Below are 17,861 nucleotides of genomic sequence, written 5' to 3'. Positions count from 1 at the left end.
TAAAATTCACAAAAAACGATCCGTTTTGCTCCCGGAGCACGGGATAAAATACACGTGCTCTGTGCTTCACCAATATCAATTCTAACTGGTACAAGGGATAGATCTCTCGAGCGCAGCTTCAGGGCTCCTTATATGTGGTACACTAGAGCGCTCCCACCACTCTAGCCCCCACTCAAGATGGCCGCCGAGTGCAGAAAAGCCTGACCCCGGTTTGAAGCTCTAACGGCAGCTAGCGCCATGAAAGATGAGCGGAAATGCATGCAAGTATGTTAGAAGTATGCTGAGTGCATTACAGAATGAAAATACAACACTTTTAAAATTCGCTAAAATTCACAAAAAACGATCCGTTTTGCTCACGGAGCGCAGGATAAAATACGCGTGCTCTGTGCTTCACCAATATCAATTCTAACTGGTATAAGGGATAGATGTGTGTTTTTAACAGTGAAGTTATCTTTGGGCAGTGTATGGTTTCAGGCAGGAAGTAGAACTATTAAAAAGTGCCTGTGATGAAGCCTAAGTAAATTCATAATTATACCAGAGAAGCCTAACTCAATCCATAATTATAATAGACAAGCCTATCTCAATGTCTAACTCTTACAGAGGGACAGTATATAACTATCTGAAAACATTTTCCCAAATTAACTTAAAGTGCATAACATAGTTCTCCTTTTAAATTAACAACTTACCTTTTTCAAATTAGTTGAAGTTTTCTGTCAAATATTTTTTCAAATGTACCTTAGGTAGTGTTAGTCAAAATGGCTGTGTGTCCCTCTAATTTTTCATATATGTTCATGTACTTAACCAATCAAATATCAGCACATAAAAGAACAAAATGTAAGTAACATTTTAATTGGTTGAAAATTCAAACAGTTTCATATGTGTTTTTGTCATGTAATTTACCTCAGGATATTTAAACAGGGCTACAGCCCAAATGGCTCAATGGAATACCACCAAATTTGGGTAAATGGTAGGGACTGCTATGTAGTAGGGCGTATTCTATATTTGGTGTAAGTGTCTCCAGTGGTTTTTCTGTAAATTACTTTCCCACCTTTTTTTTGGGAGCGCTTACCCGTGCGCGCCACGGTGCGCGCACCGACAGCGTTACGGGAGTCCTCCATTTTGTGTTTCGGTAGAATTGAGACACAAGATGGAGGACAAACAACGTTGGGAATGGGCAGAAGGGGGCACGATAGACACTTCCTGACCCTCTAGGTTTTCTGAGGGGGTTTAGAAGGCCCATTTATGTCCCCCCAAAAAAACATTTTTACATTTTTCGCGGGGGAAGCGCCCGGTACGCGCACCGGGAAGCGTACCGGGGAGCGTACTTTGGTGAAAAATAGTGAAAAAAGTTTGAAAAAGAAAATCATTATGAGTGATCAGAGGTAGGGTAGCTATGAAAAGAGCTTTTGGGTTCTGTGGCTGATTTAAGTACCTACAAGTAGGTTCCAATGCACTGTCTTAAATTCAGGAGGAATAATCTATTCCCCTCATCTGAGAAGTGCACACCATCTCCTCTGTAGATGTCTTGCATGTTGTAACGCAAGTTGTTGTTGTATATTGAACCCATTCCATAGTCTCTCATGTAAGCAGAAACAGATTTATTCACATGTTTCCGTGCTTTCTCAAATTGTGGACAAAATTGGTTGGACCAGTTCCATTTCTGTCTTTGGCAGTTATTGGAATATACCAAGGCAGTTTGTGGAAAAAGTTTCATCAATTGATCAAAGGTGTCCTTTAAAAGCATTTCCAGACCAACCCCAGTCATAGTGCCCAAATCATTTCCACCACAGTGCACTATTAAGAGGTCATGGTTTGGCAGATGCAAAAAGGTTTTCACCAATGGTATCAATTGGTGACATCTCAATCCTCTCTGGCCAATCCACTTGATTTCCACATTTGATAAATCAAGGTTGTGATAATTTCTGCTTGCTGCATACCTTTGAGCCCAGTGGATGTAGCTGTATGTATAATCCATACAGAATACATGATGAGAGAAGGTTCTGGTGCAGTCAGATGAAGTGTGGGAATGAAATGGCAGTTGGAACAGTAGGAGTTTACAAAAAAAATTGTGGAGTTTCCCTGCTGTTGAATCACAAGCAATGATTGGTGGATTCAGATAGTTGAAAGCTGAAAGTTAGGGTGCATGGTTGTGTAGTGTGTAAGAAGCAATTTGAATGGTTAAGAAAAAGTCACTAAAAGCAATAATGCCCTGGATAAGCTGGTGTATTGAGAGGTCAAACATCCTTGCTGACTTAATTTGCAACATTGTAGAATAAACTTTTGAACCTGAGAGTTCAGGTAGGAGAGAGTTGCTATGGTAACAGATAGAAAGGTCTGAGAGGGGGAAGGGTGTTGGTTTGAAAATAGTGAGGGAAGACATTTGATTGGTTGAAATAAGGCATATGTGTGTAGAATTAGAGATTTTCTATGCCAGTCTTGGTTTCAGTGTATTGAGTGCACACCTTTTGCTCTGCTAAAGAAAAATTGGTGTGTGTGTCTGACACTGTTCTCAATCTCCCAAAGCGTTTATAAAGCTAAGTAATGATTCATTTAATTTAGATAGAGACTTTTTTGCTCTATGGAGAATATTTGGAAGCAGATAGTGAAGTTTCAGTAGTGAAATTGATTGCTTGTACATAGGACTTGTGCTGTGTTTGTAAAAAGTTATTTAAAAAATGATTTTGGGGTAAAAGAATGGCTTTTATATTTTTGAGAAGTAATTATAAGTGTTTGCCTCATTAAATAAATATATTTGAACCTTTTAGAATGATGTCACTTGCATTACCTCAGATTTGGAAGCAGATTGAGATTCTTTTTTATTGGTTTGTGGCATGTTTTTGGGAAATGCTTGCTATGAACATTTGCAAGATAGGGGATTTGTATTTTGTGAAACAGTGAGGTTTCAAAAGTGAAATTAAGTGCTTGTACATAGGTTCTGCGCTGTGTTTCTTAAATGTTATTCAAAAAACGATTTTGGGGAAATCAATGGTATTTACATTTGGCTCTCATTTATGATTGTCTTGTGGCACCAGTATGTCACTTTTAACATGGGAAGAAAGTGATGCACTGGTGGCGCAAGGCCTTCATAAAGAAGGCCCTGAGTTTTTTTGTTGTTGGTTTGTGTCTTGCTTTTTGATAATGCTTGATATCAACATTTGCAAGATAGAGGATTCGTATTTTGTGAAATAGTGAGGGTTCAGTAGTGAAATTGAGTGCTTGTACACAGGATCTTCGCTGTGTTTCTAAAATGTTATTCAAAAAACGATTTTGGGGGCAAATCAATGGTATTTTCATTTGGCCCTTATTTATGATTGCCTTGTGCTGCCGGTGCATCACTTTAAAGATGGGAAACATGTGACGCTCTGGTGGCGCAAGGCCTTCATAAATAAGGCCCTGAATTTGTTTGCTGTTGGTTTGTTTTTTGCTTTTTGGCAATGCTTGCTATGAACATTTGCAAGATAGAGGATTTGTATTTTGGGAAACAGTGAGGTTTCAAAAGTGATATTGAGGGGGGAGGAGCCAAGATGGCGTCCAGGTCGGACATGTAGTCCCTCAGCTCCGAGGACCATCTCCTCCTTTGTAACTATCCTGCCGGTGATCCTGCACCAAGGCGGCACATTGCGGTAGCGGATGTGTTCCGACGACCTGCCGCGAAATCCGGAGGCTTGCGCTTCCTTGCAAGTGGGTGAAACGTCCGAGTGCAGTTTGCGGCCCGCAGCAGCCCTGAGGCCGGGACCTCGAGTGGATGTCGAGACCGGCCGCCAGGCGAACAACATCGGGCTTCAGCGACTGAGGGGAACCGATCGGAATTTTACCGAAGAACGGCCGAACTTGCAACCTGCGCCCCACTGGACTGCAGACACAGAGCCAAGCGAGCCTAGCGATTTGACTGTGGAAATCGTACAATTGCAGGAGCCCGGACTGTTGGCTGCCAAGTGACTGCTTGCGCACTTTCCCGCTACCGGCGGGGGGTTCCCGAATTTCCCGATCCTTCGACATCTAACAGGGTGGTATCTTTAAGGGACAATGTTTATGGCCACATCTCGGTTCTGCCAGCCGTTCCTTACTACACAGAGCTCTGATGCCCCATTGTGCGCAGCCTGGCCCAACTCGGAGTGTCTCTACCGGAGACTGCGGAGGGCATAATGGAATGCAGCCTTGAGGAGTCTGGGACACAGTGTGGTCGCGGACGTATGGAGCAGGGGGACATGTCTGGAATCGAACGTGGAAATGATCAGGGCTATGGCGATTTATTGGCGGCTGTTGTCTCCCTTCATCATGATATGGTGCACTCTGCTCGAACCCTGGCTAGCAAGATGGACGACATAGTGTGTGCACCGGGTCGCTTGAAAATGGCTGACTCGCAGGTTCACAGCGACTTTCCTTGCTCCACGTCTGCCTGCGACAAGATGGCTGCCTTATGCGACAGTGACGGCTTTGAGACCCCAAGCCCCAAAACGATTCTCGCTGCCGATGGTGTTTGCCTGGGACGACGTGTAATCCGAGGATTTCAATCGCGACGGGAGTGTTCTCCCCACGTCATGCTCCCTGTTCCCCGGGGTCCGCTCCAGAAGGGGCTAGACACTGAGACTTTCTTCCCTGGCCCGGTTGAGCTCCACAACATGAGGATGGTGTACTTTGTGCCCTGCCTGGGATCACTGGATCTGCTTGTACCTGATACGGTTGGGTGTTTGAACCAAATTGACTCTTTTGGACTACCGTTCCCGTCCTCCTGGGTTACCTTGGTAAGCAGTGGCGGAAAAGAGAAAACAGGACAGGGATGAACGCTTCTTATCACAGACTGGCAGTTTCCTCGTTGCTGACCGCGGCAGATGGGTGGCGTGCTGATATCTTTGATTGCGCGGTGTGCCGACTTCGTGCTTTAAATTGCTTTGCTAGTAATGCTTTATGTCACCGGACTTTCTACCTTGTGCTAATATTGGACTTACGGGAGGGCGCAGCCGGGGGACGGGTGGTGGGCTCCTCCCCGCTTCTCATTACTTTATTGTAGTTATAGATTAGGACCCTTTTCTTACTCTCTATATTTCGGGACTCCTTTTTGTGGGGCGACAGGCACACTGCTAGGGGGGGGTAGGCCGTAGCCAGCTGCAGGGGTGCAGGGTGGGGGGTGGGAGGGGTGTTTTTGTTTATTTCTTTTTTGTTCTATGGGCCTTCTATTCTTTTTCCTTTTTCTTTTTCTTCTGGGTTTAGACATTTTTCTTTATTGTGGCAAGACGTGGTTCTGGCAATTTTAGTGCATTGTATACTTGTCTCTCCTGATTCTGTAAGGCCAGAACCAATGTGTTGTTCTACGATCTCCTGATATCGTTTATCCTTCAGAACTTAAATTTGAAAATTAGACCTCAGTACCTCTGTAATAGATCCTTCGCGCATCGCCTTATTGATATGTACTGCATTTGTGAGCCTTCGAGCTATGTGTTGGGCTGTATGTACAACCTCCTATAAATAAAGGTCTTCCAAAAATTAAAAAAAAAAAAAAGTGATATTGAGTGGTTGTACATAGGTTCTGCGCAGTGTTTCTTAAATGTTATTCAAAAAACGATTTTGGGGGCAAATCAATGGTATTTACATTTGGCCCTTATTTATGATTGTCTTGTGGAGCCGGTATGTCACTTTTAACATGGGAAGAAAGTGACGCACTGGTGGCGCAAGGCCTTCATAAATAAGGCCCTGAGTTTTTTTGTTGTTGGTTTGTGTCTTGCTTTTTGATAATGCTTGATATCGACATTTGCAAGATAGAGGACTCGTATTTTGTGAAATAGTGAGGGTTCAGTAGTGAAATTGAGTGCTTGTACATAGGATCTTCGCTGTGTTTCTAAAATGGTATTCAAAAAACGATTTTGGGGGCAAATCAATGGTATTTTCAATTGGCCCTTATTTATGATTGCCTTGTGCTGCCGGTGCATCACTTTAAATATGGGAAATAAGTGACGCTTTGGTGGCGCAAGGCCTTCATAAATAACGCCCTGAGTTTGTTTGCTGTTGGTTTGTTTTTTGCTTTTTGATAATGCTTGCTATGAACATTTGCATGATAGAGGATTTGTATTTTGGGAAACAGTGAGGGTTCAGTAGTGAAATTGAGTGATTGTACAATATGATCTTCGCTGTGTTTCTAAAATGGTATTCAAAAAACGATTTCGGGGGCAAATCAATGGTATTTTCATTTGGCCCTTATTTATGATTGCCTTGTGCTGCCGGTGCATCACTTTAAAGATGGGAAACAAGTGACGCTCTGGTGGCGCAAGGCCTTCATAAATAAGGCCCTGAATTTGTTTGCTGTTGGTTTGTTTTTTGCTTTTTGATAATGCTTGCTATGAACATTTGCAAGATAGAGGATTTGTATTTTGGGAAACAGTGAGGTTTCAAAAGTGATATTGAGTGGTTGTACATAGGTTCTGCGCAGTGTTTCTTAAATGTTATTCAAAAAACGATTTTGGGGGCAAATCAATGGTATTTACATTTGGCCCTTATTTATGATTGCCTTGTGGCACCGGTGCGTCTCTTTTAACATGGGATGCACTGGTGGTGCAAGGCCTTCATAAATAAGGCCCTGAGTTGCTGTGGTATAAACTTTAATATGTTGCAAATTAGTGTTTATATTGTTTGCTTTTTGTCATTACTTTGTTGTTTGCTAATAGTGGTTGTTAATGTGTTATTTTTTTCAGAACCACAGATTGAAATCAACATTTTAAAAGCAAGCAAAAATGCCGTCAAGGCAAAGGAGTAGAAAAAATACCATACGTAAAAGAACAAAATCATCAAAGGAATTAAAGGAATCCTCTACAACAAGTACTTCAAAAAACACTAGAAAAGCTCCTGGTAAGACAATTAAGTCTTTTCTTCGCGATTTATGTAGATCAAAAAGAAATGTTAACGGTAATGTGAAGATCCAGAAGCAGAGAACAAATCTAAAAAGGAAGGAGAGGCCCTCAAAAAAGTCTCTATTGGAGCAGGAGAGAAGAGTATGGATAGCAATTGAAGGTTAAATCAACTTAGGGACATTTGTAGACAAATGTGTTTCGCAATAGGGTAGTTTTACATTTGCTAAAAAATGAAAAGAAAGGTAAACAGAGAGCTGCTTTTTACAAGAAAAAGAAAAGTGTAGAGAAGATTGTTGATCAGGCTTTTGAAGTTAAGAAAAAAATATTTATTTTAGTAATCAATAGAATGAGGATACTTAATAAGGCAATTGATGTTTTCAAATCGAACAGTAGATGGAAAAGAATTATTAATCGGACTAATTTTTGTGAAGTATTTTCTGGAGAATGGATGCATAGTTCAAGTTCTGAGCCATTTTTTAATGAGGAGAGTTACTTTCAGGAAAATTATTTGGTCCATGCAGTTGACACCAGTAGTCGAGCATATGAGGTCAAAGATGGTTGTGTGATGGAAAAAGAGAAACTTATGTCTAGCGATGCAGAAGAGGTGTTAAGTGATGAAGTTTTAGGGAGACATACTAAGGGTCCAGTGTACACATGAAAGTGCAGTAGTATTTGTAGTGTGCAACAGGATTCAATCGATTTGCTTCGAAATTTCTCACGTACATATAGTAAGAAAAGTCTAAAACAAAAAATGAAGATCTTGCAAGAGTTAGATCCTTGCAGAGTGAGAGAAAACACAGGTTTGCATGGGCATTCACTGGCTTGTCTTTCTAGAAAAGTATGTCAGAGTGTTTTTCATCATTTTAGGATGTTAGCAGTGCATCATAATAAGGTGAGGAAATTAGTGAGAAGGTTGTATTATGCAAAAAGTCCAGCACTTAAGCTTAAACAGTTAAACAGTGCTCTTTTGCATGGATCTGAAGTAGATGTGAAGACTATTTGTGAAGAAATTGAGTTTTGTTATTTTGGGAACAAAGAGGACAGTGTAGAAATGGATATAGTAATGGATGGTAATGTGGAAGACAATGTACAGATTTCAAGTACAGAAAAATGTGATGAGGAAATGACCAAGTTTAAGGTGAAATCAAGTATAAGGCCTAATTTAACTTGTGTGTGTTGTCGACGGACTCATTATAAGATTCAGACTAGGTTAGTTGATTTATATGCAAAATGTGAATTGGAAAGTAATAGTGAATGGAAGGATTTTGTAAGTTATTTGTTGGTGGAGAATTCTTTTGATTTGAGTTTTGAAAATTAAATGAAAATAGAATGCCTGCTAGAGCTGCTCATAATAATCTTCAGTTGATAGATATTCCTTCTGAATTGATGGATTTAAATACTTATGAATCAATTTTGATTCAATGCGTCCATCCTTTTCAAGCTATTGTTCGCATGGAGCCTACGATAGGGAAATTACCTCCTACAGATTTACAAAGAGGATTAAAGGGAAGAGTTGTTTATTTGCCTTTAGATGTCAAAAACATATTGATACAATTGGTGTAGAAAGAGTAGAAGAGGATCCTCTGGTTATTCTAGTTAATGGGGTTCTGACAAAGAGTAAGAAAATCTGGCAAGATTTAGTGGGTGTTAGGAAATTCAAACAGGCAACGTTGTATTTGGTCAAAAACAATGAGTACTATAAAGATGTAAGTGTTGGAGCAGAGGAAACAGCTACAGAAGAAGACAGTGATTGTTCAGTTGGCCAAATTGAAAAAGTTGATGTGTCTAGAAGTGAAGAAATATATGAACATTATACTGTTCATCCTTTGCATTCCAAAGAAGTAATGGGGAATGCAATTGACTTGTTTCAAATGAAAGCAGCAAAAGGAAGTCCTATTAGTGTATGGGAAGAAAGTTTGGAAGCTCGTTGTTTTCCACAGTTATTTCCAACAGGTCGAGGTGGACGATATGACGATCGACCAGTTCAAATTCCTGCAGCTGAATACCGGACTTTAAGATTATATGCTGAAGATCCAAGGTTTCGTCAATGCATTCCGTATTTGTTTCATCTACTGTATGAAAGTGATTTGTCTGGGCTTTCTTATGCAGTTAATCATATATTGAAAAGTGGAGCTCATCTGCAAAATGTTTCAGCAAGGGACTTTATGGAGAAAGTCAATCTGCAAGACAGTATTTTGGAATCTCAGCTAATCAATCTCATGGCATGTCAGAGTGGAACAAACGAGTATTGGTTCCGTCGTCATGGGGAATTGAAATGTATGCTAAGAAACTTAGGAACTCCTACATGGTTCCTCACTCTTAGCTGTGCTGAGTATGCATGGGACGACTTACTTCAATTTCTACGAGAGGCAAATGGAAACATACAAAATATAGAATTGAAAACACCTGGAGAACTGTGTTCTTTGGATCCAGTGAATGTTTGCAGATATTTTAATCATAGATTTGAAGCTATGATGTCTTTTATTACCAACAAAATAAATCCTCCCCTTGGAGAGGTTTTGGATTTCTTTTGGAGGAAGGAATATCAAGCGAGAGGTGCTCCTCATATACATATGTTGTTATGGATTAAAGATGCACCCAAATTTGGATCAGATTCGGATGAAACAGTGATGAGTTTCATTGAAGAGTATTCAACATGTGCTGTTCCGAAAACTACTGAAGAAAACAGTTTAAGGCAACAAGTTTTACATTTTCAATCTCATCGTTGTGGAAAGTACTGTCGTCGAAAATTCAAAAACAAGGAAAAGTACTACACAAAATGTCGTTTTGCGTTTCCACGACCAGTGATTTCTAAGGGAAGAGTAAATAATTTGATGTCATATCTATGACATACTGTGACGAGGAAATCACCCAAAAATACATATAATTTAAAAAGAAACGAAGAGTCCAAGGACATCAACGACTACAACCTAGTGATTTTGTCCATGTGGAATGCTAAAATGGATATTCAGTTCGTTGCTGACAACTCTATTGCTGTGGCTTGATATGTGACATCTTACATCACAAAAAAAGAAAAGACAGAACTGAAGGAAATGTGGGAGGGCATTTCACATGAAAAGAGTCTAAGCAAGAAATTATACAGTTTCAGTCTGAAGATGTTGTTGCATCGAGAAATTGGAGCATATGAATGTTCTGATCGGTTATCATCAGCAAGTCTCTATGCCAAATCAAGAACAATCATTTGGGTGAGTCTAGGTCTTGCTGCAACACGAAACCGAGTTTTGAAATCTGTACAAGAAATTGAATATTTGGCGGAGAAAGAACCAAACAGTACAGATATTTTGAAGACAAACATGTTGGATACATACTATCCAAATAGACGTACTCACCTTGAGAACACTTGTTTGTATGAAGTTCTACAAAACTACAGTTATAAGAGGAACATCACAGAAGATATCAATAATGGAAAATATGCTGTCATTGGGTATGAAGGATGTCTAGTGAAGCAGAGAAAAGGCCATTTGAATAATCATCGAAAATTGAGTGTCAAAGCTCCAGACAAAAGAGAATTTTACTATTTAGCTCTTTTGCAACTCTTTAAGCCATGGCGTACAGAAGAGGATCTACTTGGAGATTTTCTCTGTTATGAAGACTCTTTTAATGCAACTAAGGATACCATAGAATGTCCTGTTTTTCCAAATTATCTGCAAATGTTGAACGAAGAAATAGAGCAAGAAACCACAATTGCTGAAGAGATTCTAGAGACAGTTCTCAAGACAGTCAGAGTTCTACTTCATTGAGTCAGGATCTACTAGGAGGACCAATTATCCAAAATGAAGCTGCAACTGCCATGGATGAGGTGGAAAGAGCTATGGAACAAGCTCAAGAGGATGGAGTTAACTTAGAAGATTTGGTAAAGCAACTAAACGTTGAGCAGAAAAAGATATATGACGAAGTTACAGAACAGATTGAACATGGATTCAGACATGAGAAAAAAGTGTGTTCATGTACATATTTAAGCCTGTTCAACTGTACATAAGTGAAGAACGGGAAGAGGAAAAAGTTTTCTGATTAAAGCCATTGCAACTTATTTGCAGAAAAGGACTGAATCACCGCTGTCTTGTGTTGTAACCGGTCCAACTGGACTGGCAGCACATAACATTAAAGGGATTACTCTACATCGTTTACTGATGCTGCCAGTTGAGCATGATAATAAATTGCATTACAACAAGTTATCTGGAGATGCATGTTCTGAAGTTTCCAGAGTCTTGAAGAAAATGAAACTTCTTATCATTGATGAAGTAAGCATGGTCTCAAATCTAATGCTTGCTTTTGTGCATTTGAGAATGCAGGAAATTCTTAGAACAGAGTATGATGTGTTATTTGGAGGAAAACACATTATTGTTTTTGGAGATCCACTGCAGTTGACTCCAGTAAAAGGACAACCAGTGTTTAAAATGCTTACGCATGAAGATACCAGGAAGTCCCTTGGAAGCATTGGAAACGTTAATATATGGTTAAATTTTAAATATGCTGAACTGCTTCAAAATATGCTACAGGCAAAGGATGAAGATTATAAAAATATTCTACAAGATGTAAGAATCGGAAAAGTAAGTGAGCTTGGGAAAGAAGCTTTACATGCTCGATTAATTTCAAATTTGTATTCAAATGAAAACATTCTTCCAGAGAATATTTTTAAAAAAATGACTGAGAAGAAATCTGGGATATGTTTGATGCCAACTCTGCAAGAATGTTCCATCTTCAACAACAAAATGTTAAAGTTAGAAAATTAAGAGATTGTGAAACTGGAAGCAATACATAAAATAGAGCATATGGGTGCAACAATTGTTTTGTCAGAAAATTTGAAAACAAAATTGGATTCATTAGGGAAAAGTATTTCTAAAACAGCTGGTTTTGAAAAGACTCTGAATGTGTGTTTAAATTGTTGTATCATTTTGAGAAGGAATTTAAATGTTGAAAGAGGTCTGGTAAATGGAGCAATGGGTTATGTTGTTGATTTTGTGAATTATAGAAATAGAGATGGTATTGCATTTTTTAAAATAAAATTTGATGGCATTGAGCAAGTACAACAAATCAGTCATTGTTCTGCTAGATTTTTGCTTGTAAAAGACTTATATGTTCGCCAAAAACAGTTTCCTGTTTGTTTGTCATATGCGGTGACAATTCATAAATCTCAAGGTTTAAGTGTAGATAGTGCTTTGGTGAACATTGGAAGATCTGTGTTTAAAGAGGGTATGGCATATGTGGCATTATCACGAGTCAGAACTTTATCAGGATTGTACTTGATTGAGTGTGATGAGACAAAGATTTATGCAGATCTAGATTGTGTTAAAGAATACAATAGGTTAAGAAGGAAGTATGCTCCACATTTGCCTCAATATCCTCTGTTTGAAAAACGTGTGGTAGGCTGAAAAAGAAGAAATGAGAATAATTGCAGTGAGGTAGTAGCAAAAAGACAAAAAGTAGATGAAACTGTAATTCAAAACAGAAAGAAAAAGGATTCTGATGAAAATGTTGTTGGATTTCAGTTTGAAAACAGTTCTGGAGTCAACTGCTATGCTAATGTAGTGGTTAATGTTTTTTTTCTTCAAACTTTACAAGAACAGATTGTTGAAAATCGGGATCAAAGATTGTGTGGTTTATTGAATTCTGTGTTTGAGAAATGTAGCAGTGATAGAGCAAAAATAGAAAGTGTAACAGAAATTCGAAATATTTTAGATATGTGTTCTGGTCAAGATAAATTTTCACAGAACATTCAGCAGGATTGTCAGGAATATTTAATGTATATGTTTGGTGTTTTGGAAGATGAAGGTGCAGATGTAGATAATCTTTTTAGCCTTTCTTATCAATGGCAGCATGACTGCCACAACTGTAGTTCATCAAGTACTACTAGAATAGACACTGAAAGATTTATATATTTGACTTTACCAGACAGTAAATCAGTGTCATTTAAAAATCTAATTAAAGCAGCAGATCATAATATGGTGTGTACCCAATGTAAGTGTCCAATGCTATCCACATTATTTATACAAAGTTATGGTCAGTATATCATTTTAGTTTTCCAACGATGTAGACCTGATGGAACTAAATTGACAACTTCTATCAAAAATGTTGTGGCTTCTCAGTTATCAATTTCAGGAAGAACCTTTACAACTGTAGCTATTATTTATCATGACGGTTCTTCGACAACATCAGGACATTATACATGCTACTTAAAATGTCAAAAAGGTTGGAGTTACTGCAATGATTCTCATTTGACTTATAAACAACGTTTGCCTTATGACTTTAAAAATTCTTAACTAGTGTTTTTAAAACCAAAGTTTTAGTAAAGGTAATTGGCCTTTGAAGACGGGAGTAGTTAATAAAAGTTAGTTAGTTAGTTAGTCTAATGTTTAAAATTATTTATCTCATATAGGTACTGTAAGTGGATCTCATAGTAAAAAATACTCATAAATCTGACACGATTTGGCCGTAAGGAAAGTGTAAGGTATGATGTTCTTAGATCTTTTTTCATAGGAAGTCGATGAAATGGAAGTTATAGAGAACAGCAGACTTTTTTTCCACCAAAAGGACCTTCGCTATCTTCTATTTGGCCTCAAGGAAAAGTAAGTGAATCAAAGATTAGTGTACATATATGAGTTGTAAGTTTTTATGCTTTTTTTTAAACACAATCTTTTAGATTGTGTTTTTTTTCCCGTGTGTTATATGATGAAGAGTTTGAACTCACTAATTTAAGTGAGATTCAATATATTCGGAGAACAGCAAAAATAAACAATGTAACATATTGTATAAGTCATTCTATAGTTTGCATTGTGTGATTTATATTGTATTCCCATTGTCTCACACTCATTTTCCTATTTCCACCCTTATTTAGCTCTCTTTACTCACTTACACTGCCTTTTTTTCACTTTGTTTCATCGCTGTTCCTTTACTCCACTTCATTCACAACTCCTCAATCCAATTTCAACTGTCTGCATTTCCTCTCTCCCTTCCACCACTTTTCATCTTTCTCACATTCTTTCAGTACCACTGCTTTAGTTCTCTTCCCCTCTCTTTCCTTCTTTTGCTCCTTTACTCTTTTTCCTTTCTCACTCATTGTACTGCAGTTCACTCAGTCCTTCCCTTCGTCTTTCTATGTACTTACTCTCTCACTCCTTTTTCCTCTATCGTTCTATATTAACCTAATTCCTTTCATCCCTTCACTCTGTGACTCCCCTTCACTCACTCTCAGTCATCTTCCATTCCTCTTTCTTATTAATAGGTCCTCATTTAGACTCGTCTCCTTTTCACTCATTTTCCTTTTACTTTCTTCTCTTTCCTGATTTTGTTTTGGTATCTCGCATTCTTTTAGTATTTTACTTATCTTCAGTAATTTGTTCTCTTTCTATTTCTTTTTCCCTTTTTTTCTCTTTCTACATTACTTTATTTCTGTTTTTGTATCCTTCACTATTGCTTTATTTCTTAGTACACTTCTTTTTTGATTTTTTACCTCTTGACATGTTTCTTCTATTTTAAAATATATATTTTACTAATTATAACTTGTTTTTTCTTTTGTCTTTCACAGATACAAAGTGTAGTTTAAAGATGCAAGTAAGTTTTCATTAATTATATGGTAAGTGTGACTACAAAATGTAGTTTATCATCACCCTTTGCTTTAACCTCACTACTTTTCTCTCACCCTACCTCACCCCTGTTTTCTTACTCTGATTCCCTCACTTATTCTTATCCTCCATATTTACTTCTCTTTTCCTTACTTTCCTACCACATTCAACTTCTTTCAGTGCCCCTGCTCACCCACACTCCCTCTTTTTCCTTTTTTTTCTGCTTCACTTTCTCCCTTTCTGGCACTCCTTCCTTTACCCTCTCTGTTCTTTCTCTCTGTCACTCCCCATGTCTTACCCTTATTCACTTTTATCCACCCTCTTTCACTCCTCTTTACTTACACTCACTGCTATTTTCTTTCCCTCCGTCACCACTGTTCCTTTTCTATGGTTCCGTCACTACCTTTCATTCCTCATCCTTTACTCTCCTTCCTTTTACTCTCATCACCCATTCACATTCTCCCAGAACATCTGCTTTAGTTTTCTTCCTCTTTCTTCTCTTCTTTTGCTCCCTTATTCATTTTCCTTTTCTCAGTTACTTCCTCTTATACCTTTTCTCTGTTTTACTATCTATTACACAGTCCCTCTGTGTTTCTCCCTCTCACTCCTTCATTATTTTTTTTTATTTTTTTTTGTTGGTGCGCTGATGGTACGCGCCCCCGGTACGCGCCCCGGTACGCGCACCGGGGCGCTCACCGGTACGCGCACCGGGAGCGCTCCAGAGTGAAATATAAAAAAAAAAGAATATACTTTAAAAAAAATATATTATATTAATATACAATATAGGATTCATTTTTAGAAAAACATACCTTTTTAAGCTATAGATATTTGCGAAAAAATAACCTTAGAAATTCACCAAAAAACACAAAGGTATGAGGCCCTATAAAAAGTTAGGAATTAGCAGTTAAAAAACCTATGAAATTCACTGAAAAAACCATAGGTTTCACACCAGTTATAGTTAGGAATTAGCATTTAAAAAACCTATGAAATTCATTGAAAAAACCATAGGTTTCATACCAGTTAGGAATTAGCATTTAAAAAACCTATTAAATTCACTGGAAAAAACATAGGTTTCACACCAGTTATAGTTAGCTGGAAATTTTACGGACATAAAACCAATGAAATTCCCACGTTATAGTTAGTTGGACTCACTATAACTTGCGCGTGTAATGCACTGCTGATGACATCACATATTACATGGTCAGTGACATCACTCATGACATCACTGATGACACCATCCTTGTGGCAGAGTGACTGACCTCCTTTCACTGTAAAGTAACCCTTGAAACACATATTCAAAAATAGAAACTAACATTTACAAAAAAGTGGAAATACCTATACCAGTTCAACAACGAATTCAGTAATTCCACCATTTATATACACATCCACTCATTCACCAACAGTTCTATATAGTCATTCATTCATATACTCACTTATCATATGTAGTGAGACACCTTTACATCCGTTAACACACCGACAGTCTTCCAGAAATTGCTCTCACACATACTCACACATGTAAATAAACTATTGACATCCATTTTTTTGCATTTACAACTATACACACACTACCACCTTACTTCTAAGGAAACTTACACATACTTATTCTCTTAAACAATCACTTATAGAAACACATACTTATTAAAACAAGAACTCTTTCAATCTCTCACTCTCACATATACTCACTTATATACATCAATACTCACATATACTAGATTAAAACTTATGTAGTTACTGATAAAGACACTAGTGAGAAAGTCATTCACTTACTAACACATACATATACACACTCATTCACCCATAAAGTCCGGCACATATGCTGTCTTCAAAACACATACAAACAGTGAGTCAGTCATTGATGCATCTATGTGCTAAGTACCACCCCTACCAAATCAAACAGACAAATATAAAGATACTAAATAAAACATCTAATAACCCATTTACACACACATGTAGCTACTCACCAACCCATGCAGCCACTTATACACAAAGTGAAACACTGATTTGCCAACGTCAAGGGGGAAAACATGGCGGCCGGCTAGTTGCGGGTCGCGAGTGCACGGAGGTGGTGGTGCGTTAAAGTTGGGAATAAGGAGCTGTCTCTAGATCAGGAAACTGCGGAATACTGCGGAAAAGAAAGAAAAAAGATTGTGGAATTGGGCTGAGCAGAACGGTTTACCCGGTGCACGAAGGAGATCTCGTTTGGTTCCCGGCGTTTCTTTCTCCCCCGCGTCTACCCGAGCGGCAGTAACGCATGGAGACGCATACCGTGGTGCCTGTAGGAGAGGACGGCAGCGAACCCCTGGAGGCGGGGTTAGTAGTTAGCAGAAGCGCCGCGGAAGAGACGGGAGAGTCGAGTCTAGAGGTGAGCCTCGTAGCAGGAGTTGGAGCAGAAGCCGCTGTCGGCTGGACAAGGGCAGCCCAGGAGATAGGAAGGGGGAGAAGGGCGGCTGCAAAAATTATACTGAGAGCCGGGGGCGGACGTGGTAAAGGGCTTGAATACACACAGGATCTGAATGCTAAAGCAGGGAACAACAAACAGGCGTCTTCAAGCGAAGATATTTGCATAAGCACTAAGACGAAGACGAAGACGAAGACAAGGGTGGATTCAGGAAAAGCAGCATACACATTAAGAAGTGCAGGTTTAGCTGTTACAAGCAAAGCAGAGCTGGGAGATATACAAAAGCAGCCTGAAAAACCTAAAGAAAGGAAGGTGCAGACTCGAGGTAGATCATTAAAGCGCCATAACACAGCTTTAAATAAAAAAGAAAAGCTTAAAGTACTCCCTTCTCCTTCTCTTAACGCTTACTTTAAAACAATTCCAAAAACGCTAATTTTGCGACCAAACACTGATAAGGAAGGTTTTGAGCAGGACCAGATACTTCCATTAAGTCCTAATAGATATCAGGTTTTAGGGGAAGAATTGGGAGGTCTTAGTCAGGAAGAAGGGGAGGGAGAGGAGAATATGGCCGACGGAGGCGAGGAAGATAAAGCTATAAAAAGTTTATCTAGCAGTGAAAATATGGAGTCTTCTGGAGTGGTTGTGAGTAGCAAAGAGGTCATGGAAGGGGCACAGGAGTCCTCAATACAAGAAAATAGTAAGTACCCTGGGGATAATACAGGGCTGTCTGAACAAGAAGAGGTTAATCTAGATAACCCAGATAATTCAGAAAATTCAGAAAACTCAGATACATATATAGTTACCCTTTTGCGGAAACTAGATAGGGACATGAAGGAAGGATTCCATCTTGTTAGAGCTAATCAAGCAAGTATCCAGGCTTCCTGTAACAGTCTGGAGGCCAAGTTTAGTGAGTTCAATCAGAGAACAGAGGCTCTGGAGTCAGAGGCAAAGAAACTTCCTTGAAGAGGTAGTCGCTAATCAGGTTGCTAATCAAAAAGAGATCGAGGACATTAAATTCTTAGGTAGAGCACAGGATGA

The sequence above is a fragment of the Lissotriton vulgaris genome, chromosome 4_1 (genome assembly GCF_964263255.1).
Source record: "Lissotriton vulgaris chromosome 4_1, aLisVul1.2, whole genome shotgun sequence".
NCBI classification, from domain to species: domain Eukaryota; kingdom Metazoa; phylum Chordata; class Amphibia; order Caudata; family Salamandridae; genus Lissotriton; species Lissotriton vulgaris.
The sequence above is the reverse complement of the archived record's forward strand: the minus strand, read 5'-3'. Positions refer to the sequence as shown.